Genomic DNA, 14,994 nt, shown 5'->3' on the forward strand with positions numbered 1-14,994 from the left:
CTCTATCTATACCCATCAAAATCTTGTACACCTCTATCAAATCTCCCCTCATTCTTCTACGCTCCAGGGAATAAAGTCCCAACCTATTCAATCTCTCTCTGTAACTCAGCTTCTCAAGTCCCGGCAACATCCTTGTGAACCTTCTCTGCACTCTTTCAACCTTATTTACATCCTTCCTGTAACTAGGTGACCAAAACTGTACACAATACTCTAATTTTGGCCTCACCAATGCCTTATATAACCTTACCATAACACTCCAACTTTTATACTCGATACTCCGATTCATAAAGGCCAATGTGAGAATGTGTATAAGATAGATTGAAAAGAGGAAAGGGTTAAAATTGGGAGGCGTAACTAGAAATCAGTTGAGGGATAAACTGGTTTTGGAAAGGGCCTGAGGCGAGGGCGACAAGCGAAACTAACGATCATGTTAAAGAAACTGCTAACAGGTCATTGTGGTTCTGGCTTCGGAGGGCAGGGCCTTATCAATTGGCCTTTTGTCCTTGAAAGTAATCTAATCAGAAACTTTAATAGCCATGTCTTTACGTGGCTATTGTCTTTTGTCCTTGAAATTAATCTAATCAGAAACTTTAATAGCCGTGTCTTTACGTGGCTATCGCTTTTTGTTCTTGAAAGTAATCTAATCAAAATGTAGCAATACAGCTATGCCCTTGTTGGCTAACAGAAGTATGTGGATGTATCTCCGTTGGGTATAACTGAAAACTGTTTTGTAAGTCAGTCAGAGACTCACGAACCCATGCTGGATGTGCATGGTCTTGCGATCTCTCCTCCGATGCAATAAAAAAGGCTTTCGTAGAAACCTGTGTCTCTTCAGTTTTTGATCCGACTTCCGAAAAACGAATTCTACAATTGGCGAGTCAACCAGGAGCCCAAACGCATAGTACTGGTCGACCGGCGTCAGCGATTGAGGCGGGGCGAGGAAGGACAGAGACGGACGGTGCCACAAGGTAAGATTAACCTTGTCCCTCTCTACCATCCTGTGCTTCTATCTCAATCCCTTCGGCGAACTAGTAACTATCCTACGGGCTCCTCGAATCTGGACATAAGACAGTCGGAGAGACACAGGTAACAAGAAAGTGGAGGGTTCGAGTCCCCCACATGTGCCTGGAGGTTTGAGTCCACAGGTTTATTAGGTAGCTAGAAAGTGGCGGGTTCGAGTCCCCCACATGTGCCTGGAGGTTAGAGTCCACAGGTTTACAATTGGCGAGCTAATACCAAAGGGTTCAAGTCTTTAGTAGGAAATAAGTGGGTTAACAAGAGGTTCGAGTCCTCAGGGAATTAGGCAGTTAACTTCGCGATCGTGGGGGTTCGAGTCCTGTAACGATTGAAATCTTCGTAAGAGTAAGACTGTGCAGTCCGTATGGGTCAAACTTTAGATAAGGCGGGTCCATCCACCCTGCTGGGGAAATTATGCCAGGAAAAACCACAGGAAGATCAGAAGTATCGGAGATTAAGTGCGTGCCTAAGTAAGAAATTGGGTAACGAATTATGGCCATTGGGAGGTACTTGGGATTTAGAGAAGTGTAAGACCTCCAAGTGAGGAATGGTCAGTATTACACTGCATGAAATTTAGCTGCAAAGATAGATAAGAATTATCCCCCCGCCCCGATTGTGAGTGGTGACTTTAAACGGATTTAAAATTGCACTTGTGCTGTAGTGTTTTGCTGCTGAGTTTTTGTTTTGGGGGAAAGCGATCCTTTTGTGATCAACTCCAGTCCTCCCGAGTTTGAACAAAAATGTGCAAAAACCATTTGCAATCTCACCGTCACTGGTTCAGTTCCAGAGCCCAGACCTGCTGCGGCCAACCGGTTCTCCCCTTTGCCTTCTTGTCGCTGTTTCTTGTGGAGCTGTGCACTTGCGTTTGCCCTCCTTGCTGTCCACTTTCTTCAGGTCCGCTTTGAAAGCCTCTGCCTCCCCCAGCTGACTTGTGCTGCTTTCAAAGAGTATTCTGGATTAAGCCTTGTGGTTTTCATTAAGTTATTAAATTTGATTTAAAGTGTCCTTTGGGCTTTGGTAAGATTTTCTGGGCAAGGATGAAATAAGAATTTTATTATGAGCCACTATCCAAGTAGCTATGCTTATCAGCTGATCAGTCAACCAAATACACTGGTACTGTGATTGTCAATCAGAGTAATAAAATTGAACAAAATATGTCAAGGCTACCTTTGACTGATTAGATGATTGGACTTGTAATAGTAACAATGGTGTAAACAGGTGTAAAATGATGATGTATATGGTGCATTGGCGAATGGAGTTACAGGATACTTAGGTGAGTGTTCTGAGAAATTGTGGCTGAGCTAAGAGCAGCAGCATGCTGGAGTTGATTAAGTTTGGCTGCAACCCTTTTTTTTCGAGCTGAGTTTGTTTTTGTTTCTGCTACAAAAACAGTAGGAAAACCAAGTCAGTCGATCTTCAGAGGTTAATTTTTGAGATTCACCAAAAGATTTCTGGGTTTTTTTGCAGTAATTTTGTTTACAGTGGCAGAAATTAGCTCTTGACTTTTTTTTACAGTGCTGCTTTGAACTGCTTTTGAATGATTTATTATGTTAAAGGGTCTTATGAGCATATATAAGTTGCTGTTGTTTGCGAAAAAGAAGTATGAGGTGTGTGGTAAGTTGTTCTGTGGTGTCACATTTCTGCTTGTGAGGAACTATGTAATAGTATCAGCCCTTTGAAATGCCTGAGGATCATTGATATTTTTGATATTGTGTGCCTTGGTCCATCTGCTGCTGATACCTTATCAATGCAATTATCACTACCTTATCTGGCTAGATTTCCATTCTTTGCCTCCTGTTAACTTTAGCTCATTTAAAATTCTGTCCCACTCATCCATTGCCTCTCCCTGATTTACTTTTGCTGCTGTATTGCAAATTTAAAGTTCTCACTCATGTTTAAATCCCTCCACGTCCTTTCACTCCAGTGTTTCAGAACCTCATCCTAAAGTCTCCATTACTTTGACTTGCATCCTCTTTTGCATCTCCTTCCATTGACCTTTGCTTTTTGTTCCATCCTTAATCCCGCCACCTTCTTGGATACCGCCCCTACTCATTTATCAGAACCCCCCAGACCGGTACCGGTTTAAATGCCACTGAGATAATATATGGGCGCCCACTTAGAACCCCATGGGATAGCGCTACACATCCTCCTCCCCAGATAGATCTACACATCATGTCTGACCAACTCCAGAAATATTTTAAACAATTGACTATGTCTCTTAAGTTTTTACACACTCAGGTGAAGGAATCTACCAGGCCTCCACCTGACAAGGACGGAGATTGGAAAGGAGTTGAAACCGGGGTCTGAGTGCTGATTCGTGACTGGGAACGACCCAAATTAGGACCTCGCTGGAGAGGACCCTTCCAAGTTCTGCTACAGACCCCAACCGCGGTGAAGGTGAAAGGGCAGGAAAGATGGATACACCTTAGTGACTGTAAGCATTGAACAGCTTGATCACACATAATCCAGAATGAAGAAAGACCTATCAACTTCAAAAACCAGGATCTCGTTAAAGAAACTGCTAATAGGTAATTGTGGTTCTAGCTTCGGAGGGCATGACCTTATCAATTGGCCTTTTGTCCTTGAAAGTAATCTGATCAGAAACTTTAATAGCCATGTCTTTACGTGGCTTCGCTTTTTGTTCTTGAAAGTAATCTAATCAAAATGTAGCAATACAGCTATGCCCTTATTGGCTAACAGAAGTATGTGGATGTATCTCCGTCGGGTATAACTGAAAACTGTTTTGTAAGTCAGACAGAGACTCACGAACCCATGCTGGATGTGCATGGTCTTGTGATCTCTCCTCCGATGCAATAAAGAAGGCTTTTGTAGAAACCTGTGTCGCTTCAGTTTTTGATCCGACTTCCAAAAAACGAATTCTACAAATGTACCAAAGGCACTCTTTACAACCCTATCCACCTGTGACATCACTTTTAGGGAATTCTATACCTGTATTCCCAGATCCCTCTGTTCAACTGCACTCTTCAGAGTCCTACCATTTACCCTGTACGTTCTTCTTTGGTTTGTCCTTCCAAAGTGCAATATCTCACACTTGTCTGCATTAAATTCCATTTGCCATTTTTCAGCCCATTTTTCTAGCTGATCCAAATCCTTCTGCAAGCTTTGAAAACCTTCCTCACTGTCCACTACACCTCCAATCTTTGTATCATCAGCAAATTTGCTGATCCAATTTACCACATTATCATCCAGATCATTGATATAGATGACAAACAACAATGGACCCAACACCGATCCCTGCGGCACACCACTAGTCACAGGCCTCCACTCAGAGAAGCAATCCTCCACAACCACTCTCTGGCTTCTTCCATTGAGCCACTGTCTAATCCAATTTACCAGCTCCCCATGTATACCGACATGCTTCAATACAACCAAAGGAACATTACAGACATTTCAAAATGCTAACGGTTCCCAGATTGAGGGAACTTTGCATGTTTATAGCTAGGTCATCTGCAGTGTTCTCACTTACTTACTGGGAATGGAAACCATCTGGTCCTGGGGATTTGTCACTCTTAAGGGTGACTATTTTCTTAATTGCTTCCTTTAATTTAAAAGAAAAACTGATTCATGGGACATGGGCATCGCTGGCTGGCCAGCATTTATTGCCCATCCATAGTTGCCCTTGGAGGGCAGTTGAGAATCAACAACATTGCTGTGGCTCTGGAGTCACATGTAGGCCCAGACCGGGGAAGGATGGCAGATTTCCTTTCCTAAAGGACATTAGTGAATCAGATGGGTTTTTTTCCGACAATCATTTCATGGTCATCAGTAGATTCTTAATTCCAAATATTTTTTATTGAATTCAAATTCCTAACAGTAATACCACTAGACCAGGGATGCGTCCCCATTCCTGAATCAGTATTGTACCTCTTGGGATGACTGGCATGCTATCCTCTTCCTCTGCTATGATGAGAAGTGATTTTTTTAAGGGGGGGGGGGGCAATGGGAAAAATGGCGGCTGGGGGAGCAGGGTCCTGACGTCACTGGAAAGCGGTCTATCGGATACAGCGAGCTGGGCCGCGCATGCCCAGTGGAGAGGAGCTTTATGTAAGCGAGAAGCTGCGCATTGCGGTGGGTGAGTGAGTGAGGGATGAATGGAGCGTTCCGTGGATTGTTACATTGGAAATAGCAAGGGCACCGGAGTCACTGTATCACTGCTAAAACATACACGTTTTACAGAGCTTTAACGCACATGAATGTTTACTTTTTACCGGTATTCTTGCTCTTTAATTTGTAACTGTAAACTAAATGTTCGCTGCCAAATTAATGAAGTTCCAATGCTATTATGTAACCCATCAAACGGCCCAGTGCCTGTCAGTCACACTGAAACTCTTTGTCAGATAGCAAAAGTAAAACAAGGGATCGGCAGCGGGAGTTACATTTTAGAACTGGTATCAGGAAATTCATTACACAACCAACACATGAAATAGACTTGCAGGAAGCACTGCAGAAGCTCAGCTCTGTTTGCAGGGGGGTTAAACTGAGATGGTTTGAATGCCGTTCCTGGTTCTTTACTTTTTTATGATGCTGATTTACAGTCAATACGGAGCTGTCAGCACCCGAGGGGAAATGTCCCGCCATGATAGTAACATGAGCCCTGATGACACGCAACCTGCAACGCACGTTGCATTCAGAAAGGATGGAAATAATCCCTGGTTAAACAAGTTGTGCCAGATGATGTTCACAAGGAGAGATGGGGAGAATGGGTCAAGTATAGACCAGAGGCAGTAACGGATTGCATGTCTGTAGAGGCCACAATGCAGGATAAAAGTTGATCAATTAAGAAAGTCTTGCATTTATGTAACGCCTTTCATGACCTCAGGAGGTCCTCAAGCGCTTTCCAGCAAATGAAGTACTTCTGGACCATAATCACTGTTAAATTGGAAAGGTGGCACAAAGCAAGCTCTCACAAACAGCACTGTGATAATAGACAGATTATACTCTTATTAATGTTGACCAGAATACCAGAAGGATTAAATTAACGAATGTCAAATGAATACTTTGTCCGATAAATTCAACAAGGATTTGAGGAATCAGTATGATATATCGATTTTCAAAAATGCACAGAATCTTGTATTTTTGGATTTTCAAAAGGGGTTTGATAAGCATGTGCAGAGGTCTTGCTGACAAAAGGGTTGCAAAATATTAAAGTGATCGTGGCAGCAGGAACGGAAAGTTTGCTGAAGGATCGTTCTTGAGATTTGAGAGATGTAAACAGTGGTGCCCATTAGGGGTCAGTCTTAGGACTGTTACTCCTCTCAATATATAAACGTGGGGACAAAATATCAAAATTTACTAGCAGCACAAAAATAAGGATGTGACTAACTGTAAAGAGGGCAGTAAACTAGTCTGAGGAGGACATAAACATGTTGAACATGTAGATATTGAAACATGGGAGGAGGAATAAGGAAAAGAGTACAGAGGAGATTTACAAGGATGTTACCAGGACTGGAAACTTGCAGCTATGAGGAGAGATTGGATAACTTGAGGTTGTGCAGAGGAGGCTAAGGAGATGTACACAATTGTGAGGGTCCAGGATAGAATGGATGGGAAGGGTCTATTTACTTTAACAGTGACTTGGGGATTTAAAATGACTGGTAGAAGGATTAGAGCTGAGATGAGGAAAATCATTTTCAACCAGAAGTGATGGGTGCCTGGAACTTGCTGCCTGAAAGCGTAGTAGTGGTAAAAAAAAATCATCTCTTTAGGTGCCTGGATGTGCACTTGAAGTTCTATAACCTGCAGGGTCACAGGCCAAATATTGCAACATGGGATTCAGCTGGGTGGCTCGTTGTTTTTCAACCTGTACAGACACAGTGGCCAATTGGCCTTTTTCTTGGTCTGTTCTGTTGTCACCAACTGTGATGTGTAATGCTTGGAAAACATGGAGCAGTCTTGCTGAAGTCTTTATTAACATTCCTGAATTATGGACATGTTTGCAGTAGTGGGTAAAGGTATGGAGATGGCCCCATACTAGGTCCTTACATATTGCCGCCTATCTCTAGATTGGGCTTAGCTCTGGGCCATGTGCCTTCTTACTTCACTGTGTGGGCAGAGCTGTACTCAGTCCCATGTTAGCCCTTTAAGAACAAAGAACAAAGAAAATTACTGCACAGGAACAGGCCCTTCGGCCCTCCAAGCCTGTGCCAACCATGCTGCCCGACTTAACTAAAACCCCCTACGCTTCCGGGGACTATATCCCTCTATTCCCATCTCATTCATGTACTTGTCAACACGCCCCTTAAAAGTCACTACCGTATCTGCTTCCACTACCTCCCCCGGCAATGAGTTCCAATTCTTTTGACAATACATCTGTGCGTAAAGTTAGTTTGTTTTTGTGAGAGGAAATATGTATTAAATGGTAAACATGTATTAAAAGGATTGAGGAACATGTGGTTCATATTGACAAATCTTTAAAAACGGAAAGATTAGTTTGGAAAATAATTTTTTTGAAAAAACACATATAATTCAAGGTTTCATAAATGAGGGAATCAAGTTTGGCAGTGGAGATAATGCTAAAGCTATTCTAGCCATTGATTAGGCCACAGTTAGAATATTGTGTCTAATTTTGGATGCCATACTTTAGGATGAAGGCCAGCATCATAGAGCGGATTAAGAGGAGATTCAATAAAATTATGCTGGGGTGCGAGACTGTAGAGAACTTTAGTCTTTTTACCGAAAGGAAGAGGGGTAAGAGGAGAGAAAATGGAGAGTTTAAACTCTCAGAGCTTTTGATGAGGTAAATGGAGAAAATCAATTTCAACTGTTTGCTGTCAGTAAATAACATATATAAAATTAAAATGATCATCAAATGAATGTAGGGAGGCACTTGGAATACATTTACTATGCAGAGGATTGTTAGAATGTGAATGACCTGTCAGAAACAATGTGCAAGCAAAATCCATAATAGCTTTACGTAAAAAGATAGAAGATAGGAACAGGAGGAGGCCATTTGGCCCTTTGAGCCTGCTCCACCATTGATTGTGATCATGGCTGATTGTCCAACTCAATAACCTAATCCTACTTTTTCCCCATAACCATTGATCCCATTTGCCCCCAAGTGCTATATCTAGCCGCCTCTTGAATACATTCAATGTTTTGGCATCAACTACTTCCCATGGTAATGAATTCCACAGGCTCACCACTCTTTGAGTGAAGAAATGTCTCCTCATCTCCGTCCTAAATGGTCTACCGTAAATCCTCAGACTGTGGCCCCTGGTTCTGGACTCTCCCACCATTGGGAACATCCTCCCTGCATCTATCCTGTCTAGTCCTGTTAGAATTTTATAAGTCTCTATGAGATCCCGCCCTCGTTTGTCTGAACTCCAGCGAAAACAATCCTAACCTGGTCAATCTCTCCTCATGCATCTATCCCGCCATCCCCGGAATCAGCCTGGAAACAGGAAATTGGATAAAATATCTGGAAAATAATGAAACGGGTGTGAGGAAAGGATAAGGGAATGGGATTAAGTGGATAGCTCTTGCTGACTGGATAACCAAGATAGGAAAATGGAATTAAGACACAGATAGGCATGAACTAATTGAATAGCAGAAGAAGCTTGAGTGACTGAATGACCTACTCCTGCCTTATGTTCTTTCAGAGAGCTGGGGAAAGTGCAATAGAATGAATGGCTTCCTTCTGTGATGTAAAGTTAAATGAAGTGAGAGGAGAGAAGCTCATTTTGAATTGAAGGTTACAGCACTGCTGGAGACAAGTAATTGTTTTGATGTCCTGACTAAAGTGGCGCATAACACAGACCACATAGTGTCTAGTTTATAGATTTTTTAGAAATGAATTAATTCAATCTACTGAGTGTTGGGAGTTCTAATCCTATGTGAAAGTATATTGACATCAACTGACCCACTCCACACCTTAATATGGATTAATTTTAAAACTAGGGTTAAGTTCATAACAATACAATTAATGTGTAATGTAATGTATTCAATTCTTCAAAATGCTTGGATAATACATTAGTAATAAAAGGGATGTCAGGAAATGGTTGGGGAATTGGGAGTGGCATCTTTCTTATCAAGCTGTGACACAGTACAGTGAGCCATCTGTGCACTGTGTATCTTGCTCCTTTAGCTACCCTCAGTATCTTTTCACTATCCTGTGTAAACATGAGGGTTCTGCTGGTGCTAGCTACAACAGTTTCAGCAGCAGTCACGTGGCAACTGGGCATTTTAAACAAAAACAAGTTGTTCCAGGAACCCGCCGTTAAAGTGCCTATTCATGATAAGTAGCACAGCTGGGGATGAAAGCCATGACCTTCCTGGCACATTTCCACCACAAAACAGAGCTTGTATGAGTCTAACTTTTTAAAAATTGTTCATTCATTTGTGGGCATTTATTGCCCACCCCTAATTGCCCTTGAGACGTTGATGAGCTACCTTCTTGAACCACAATCCATGTGCTATAGGTGCACCTATGGTGCTGTCATGGAGGGTATTTTGGGATATTGATCCAGCCACAGTGAAGGAACAGTGATATAGTTCCAAATCAGGATAGTGGTTCCCAGGACAAGAGGGTTAACCTAGGATGAGAGGCTGAGCAAATTGGGACCATACTGTCTGAAGTTTAGAAGAATTAGGTGATTTAGTTTAACTCAGTTGGCTGGACAGCTGGATCATGATGCAGAATGGCGCCAACAGCTGAGATTATTCATGAAGGCCCACTTTCTCAACCTTGCCCCTCACCTGAGGTGTGATGATCCTCAGGTTAAATCACCACCAGTCAGCCCCTCCCCTCAAAGGGGATGGCAGCCTATGGTCATCTGGAACTATGGCGACTTTAGCTATTTTACTCAGCAGAAAGATGGTGACGGGGCTGGGATGGAATTTTCTTTCACATTTAATTTGAGAAATTAAAGATTAAAGAAGTTTGTGACTTATTTTGGGAGTTCCTAAAGTAGATTTTGAGGAAGTTTAAGCATTTTGAAAGATTGCTCAATGTGCACTTCATGTTCAGGCTTCAACTTCTGGGAATAATTCAAAAGGATATTCACACAAGCTTAACACATGCGAATGGTCAATGTGTTAACCTTGGTGAATCAGCATGGTACATAATTAGAAAAAAAAGCACTGAAGACTTATTTGAGGACTGTGGGGGAATTCAGCCCGAACAGCAAATGCAGGTTTCATATTTGGCTGAAAGCCAACAAAATAGGGGCTGAAAATAAAGTTATTTTTTCCCTCACCATGACGGGGCTAAATGCTTTTGATGTAGTTGTTGTCGCAGAGACTCAATTGCAATATTGTCTGAGGGACCCTAGTTTGATAGAATTTGCTGAAATAAATAAAATTCTGGGCTCAATATATAGCGTGACTAAGAATGAGATTGCATTGAAAGTTGCATTCAGTGAATGGAAATAGTTGCCAAGGGAGGCTGTTGTTCTTGAATTAAAGACACTCTTTCGTCACTATGGGTATGGCATGAACTTGCCCAAGGGCAATTATGGATGGGTAATAGATATTGGCCTAGCCAGTGACGCCAATATTTCATGAATGAATTTTAAAAAAACTTTAAAGTCAATGTTAGAGACACATTCATAGAAAGCTTAAAGGACAATAAAATCCAGTCCTGGCTTTTGAGAAAAGGCAATAAGCTGATGTGGAAGGAGGCCCGTGATAAGGCCACAGCCATAGAAATGGCAGAAAAGATGGGTGCAAATTGCAAGGGAGATTTTTCCGAACCTTCAGGGAGGCTCACATCATTAATGAAATCTAGCCCATGGCAGTCAAGTCTGGATTTATTGGAGATTAAGAATGATATCTCACAAAATGGAAAATGGTGTGGAGAAGCCTGTGGCATATGCTTCAGGTACTTTAACATACAAGTTGAAAAAGTGGCTTTAGCAATTACATATCGTGGTGCTAAGTTCCACAAATATACTTGTATGGTAGAAGGTTCAGTTTGTTAACTGACCACCGAGTCCTTACGATCATATTTGGTTCAAAGATGAGGAGTACCATTCCTTGGGAAGCATGGCTCAAAATAGACACTGATTTTGATGGTCCTCAGTATGACATTAATTATTGTAAGTCGGCAGTTTGTGCCAATTCAGACATTGTTTTGAGATTTCCTGTGAAGACTGATTCATTTCTAGCCACTGTGTTACCTGCGAATTACTTTACATACTCAAATGACATACCAGTGAAATTAATGAAGAAATTCGCAAGGGGGGTGCTCAGTAAAGCACTAAATTATTTAATGAATTGCTGGCCTAAAGAGTGTGACGAGAAACTGAGGGAGTATTTCACACATAAAAATGAACTGAGTTTAGATCAAGGCTGTATCCTATGGGGTTTCAGAGTCATTTTCTGCCAATGGTTAGGGAGAGATTGTTAGAGCAAATTTATCAAAAGCACACAGGGATACACTGTATAAAAGCAGTAGCAAGAGGCATTTTTTTGTATCCAAAAGTAGATAGAGATATTGAAGAGTTGATGAAAAGTTGTGAAGCGTGTCTCAGTATGAAAAATGAACCAACCAAGGTTCCTTTCATTCCATGGTCAAACACAAGACAACTATGGAAACAAGTACATCAATTTATTTGAAGTGGAAGGGAGAGATTACATTACTTTGGTCCACATCTTTGGAAGTGTATAAATGTTGAGTCTGTGTAGCTGCTCAGCTAGTGAATAACATATCGCTTGTTACAAGTTCTTGTTGTCAGTGTTTGGGATCTCAGGGCTTCTATATGGTGTCAGGAGTTGGCCATATCGACCCACTCATCTTCAATGAAAACATTGAGAAGGAGTGGCATGTTCACCCTGGTGCTGCATTATCTGATAAATCAAAAAAGCTACAAGCTTACCCCTTACTAATCTTAGTAGGCCCTAAGGCCTTTGAGAAGTTCAAGTAGTTTGTTTTCCAAATGGAGGAGGAGAAAGAGGACCCTGATATATACATTTTTTTAATTGGAGAACATTTTTCTTATGGAAAAATATATAATATTCGACAGACATGCATTCAATTCAACAAACCAATGAGGTGATGAATCAATAAAATCTTATATGGCAACCTTGAAAATCTTAGCAAAGAAATGTGCATTTAACACCCTTACTGGTGAGTTAGTCAGGGATTGAACAATCTGCGGGGTGATCTTGTTCATAAGCAGTTACTGCGAGAGAAAGATTTAACACTACAAACAGCCATTAGCATCTGCATGTTAAACAGTCAGAAAAAAACCCTCAAGATTTCAGGCAGGAAACAGAACTTTTCATGGTACAGGGCACACCCTGCCCCAACCGCAATGGCCAGCACCCTCAGAGCAGCTTGTTTTGCATGTGGTAAACACCGCAATAAATGCGGCAAGTGAAATCATTTTGCAAAATGCTGCCAATCGAAACCACAGCAGCATTCTTTTGCCACCAGCCACACTGCAACCTGTCTGTCCTCCAAGGTTTGGAGCGTCAACAAGGTGAACAAACTGGCAAGCAACCAAAGCAGCGAAACCACTGAACCTCCAGCAACACTCTACTGTGAGAGTGTTGACACCATCTCAGTAAAGGGTGAGATCTTCATCATCCTTAACATGATTTCCAGCAACTCAAGATAGACACTGGAGCAAAGTGTAACATGTTCCCAGCCGAATGCAACAGGAACTTGACCCATGTGTAGCACTGGATCCCAATACCTAGCTGGACCTCATGCTTATGGCGGACAAACCATCCACACTGAAGGATGTGGCCGCTCTCCACTGCACACAGGGCAGCTTCAAGTTTCATGTAGTTAAACGGAACATAAGATGAGGTGTTGAGGATAGCATTAAACCAGGGCTCATCCAACTTGATCCAGAGGTACCTGCTCTACAAAACCACACCCCAGAAATGACAGAGTACAAAGGCCTCTTCAACTCCACGTCACTGGTAATCAGTTGTATACCACATGAGAGGAGATGACTCGATGCCACCAACATTCTGCGGTCTGAGAAGAATACCAGCAGCCATGAAGCAGAAAGTAGTTAATGAGCTACATCGGATGACAACACCAGGTATCAGAATTTCTGTAGACAAGGCCACAGAATAGGTTTCAGCAATAGTGAGTGCAGTAAAAAAAACTGGCATGGTCAGGATTAGTATTGACCCAGTTCATTTGAACAAGATGCTGCTCAGACCTCATCACCCTGTGAACACAGTGGAACAGGTGATAGCAGACATGCCAAATGCTAAGTCTGTAAGCATCCTGGATGTGAAATGCAGGTTCTGGCAGATTCCACTAGACAAAGAACCTTCAAACCTAACCACATTCATGACTGGTAGGCAGATATAAGTTTCTTCATGCGCCCTATGGGATCTCCACTGGCAGCAGTGCATGAAGCAACTCTTTGCAGGCTAACCTTGCAAAACCAATGTAGATGACATTCTGGTTTGCAAGAACACATTTTTATCTCATTCTCAGCAGAATCAGGACCATACAGCTGAAGTTTAACCCTATGAAATGCAGATTCAGAGTCAACCAGGTTCCTTACTTAGGTCATTTAATCACAGCAGATGGTGTGAAGCCAAATCCAGACATGACAATGGCTATACTTCAGATGGCAATCCCCAGAGACATGCATGTTTTACAGTACTTCTTTGGTGTGACAAATTATCCTGCTAAGTTCATTCCTTGTTACAATAAGTTCACTGGACCCCTTTGTCAGCTCCTCCACCAGGACATCAAATGGTGTTGGCAGGAGCACCACACAGCGGTCTTCAACAGACTCAAACAGGCATTCGCAACCTCACCGATGCTACAATACTTTGATGTTCAAGCACCTGTACTTATATCAGCAGATTTCTCCCAGCACAGACTTGGTGCAGTCTATATCCAGAATGGCAGACCAATAGCCTTTGCTTCCAGGGTCCTCACTGATACTTAGACGCATTGTGCTCAAGATCAAGAAAGAACTCCTCGCTCTAATCTTCGCCTGTCAGAAATTCCATGGCTTTGGATGTGGTTAACCTGCAATGTTGAAACAAATCATCAGCCACTCATACTATTTCAAAAAAGCCCCTTCATACTGTGTCTGCATGACTGCAGCGCATGATGCTAAAGCTGTAACATTACAATCTTAGCATTGTCTACAAATGTGGTGAAGAGCTGTGTTTGGCTGATGCCCTCTCCAGAGCCTTCCTACCTACTACAGACTAGGCAGAACATGAAAAAGACATAGACATCATGACAATAGAGGTGTTGCCTCTTCTAGAATCCAAAGGCACAAAGTTGACTTACAGGTGGACATCACAGGCAGACAACTGCAAGATACCATCATGTGGGATTGGCCAGGGTCCTCAAGAGAGCTTCCCCATGAACTTTGCATGTTCTTCACCATCGGAAATGAACAAACTGTACAGGGTGGACTGATATTGCGTGGCCAGCGATTTGTATCACAAAGGTACTACACCCAAAAACTTCACCAGGGGCACCCTGGGTTGGAAACAACCAGATACAGAGCCAAGAAATCATTATAGTGGCCCTCCATGTACCACAAAATGGAAAGGGGCATTTGCAGATGTGCAGCATGCAATGCGCTTAAGGCACATCAAGCAAAAGAGCCGCTGCACTTCCACGAGGTCCCGGACCTCGCATGGTCATTCACAGCAGCTGACACCTTCAAGTAGAATGCTAAATAACATTTAGTTTTAGTGAATTAGTATTCCAGATGGTTTGAACTTGACCACCTGTCAGACATGATGGCCAGAATTCTCCAGCTGCTTACACCCCGCCACAGCTGCCAGGGAGAATGGAGTATTTGGCGCTCAGCCAAATCTCCATTCATTGCAGCAGGACTGGAGAATCCCAGCTCCTGGCGAGGTCACAGAATCCAGCCTGATGGGTAACACTGTTATCATCAAACTCAAGAGACACTTTGCCTCACACGGCATCCCTCAGAGATTCATGACTGATAACGCTCGCCAATTCATCTCCACTGAGTTTTGAAACTTTGCACCCACATGGAACATGTTGAGCAT

At 42.4% G+C, this 14,994-nt stretch overlaps 1 protein-coding gene across 8 annotated transcripts in view; it reads left to right on the forward strand.

Moving 5' to 3' along the window:
- blvra (biliverdin reductase A) overlaps window positions 1-14,994 on the forward strand; it is a 58,723-nt gene that overhangs the window by 3,624 nt on the left and 40,105 nt on the right. For 2 of the 8 annotated variants that reach the window (XM_078236177.1, XM_078236169.1), the window contains exon 2: window positions 3,241-3,545. The gene's annotated coding sequence lies outside the window, so the exon portion shown is untranslated. Of the gene's footprint in view, window positions 1-835; window positions 969-3,240; window positions 3,546-5,064; window positions 5,111-8,636; window positions 8,751-14,994 lie in introns of those variants that run through there. The other 6 variants (XM_078236186.1, XM_078236151.1, XM_078236161.1 and 3 more) reach the window with 6 other exon arrangements.

Source organism: Mustelus asterias, chromosome 2, assembly GCF_964213995.1.
Source record: "Mustelus asterias chromosome 2, sMusAst1.hap1.1, whole genome shotgun sequence".
Lineage (NCBI taxonomy): Eukaryota > Metazoa > Chordata > Chondrichthyes > Carcharhiniformes > Triakidae > Mustelus > Mustelus asterias.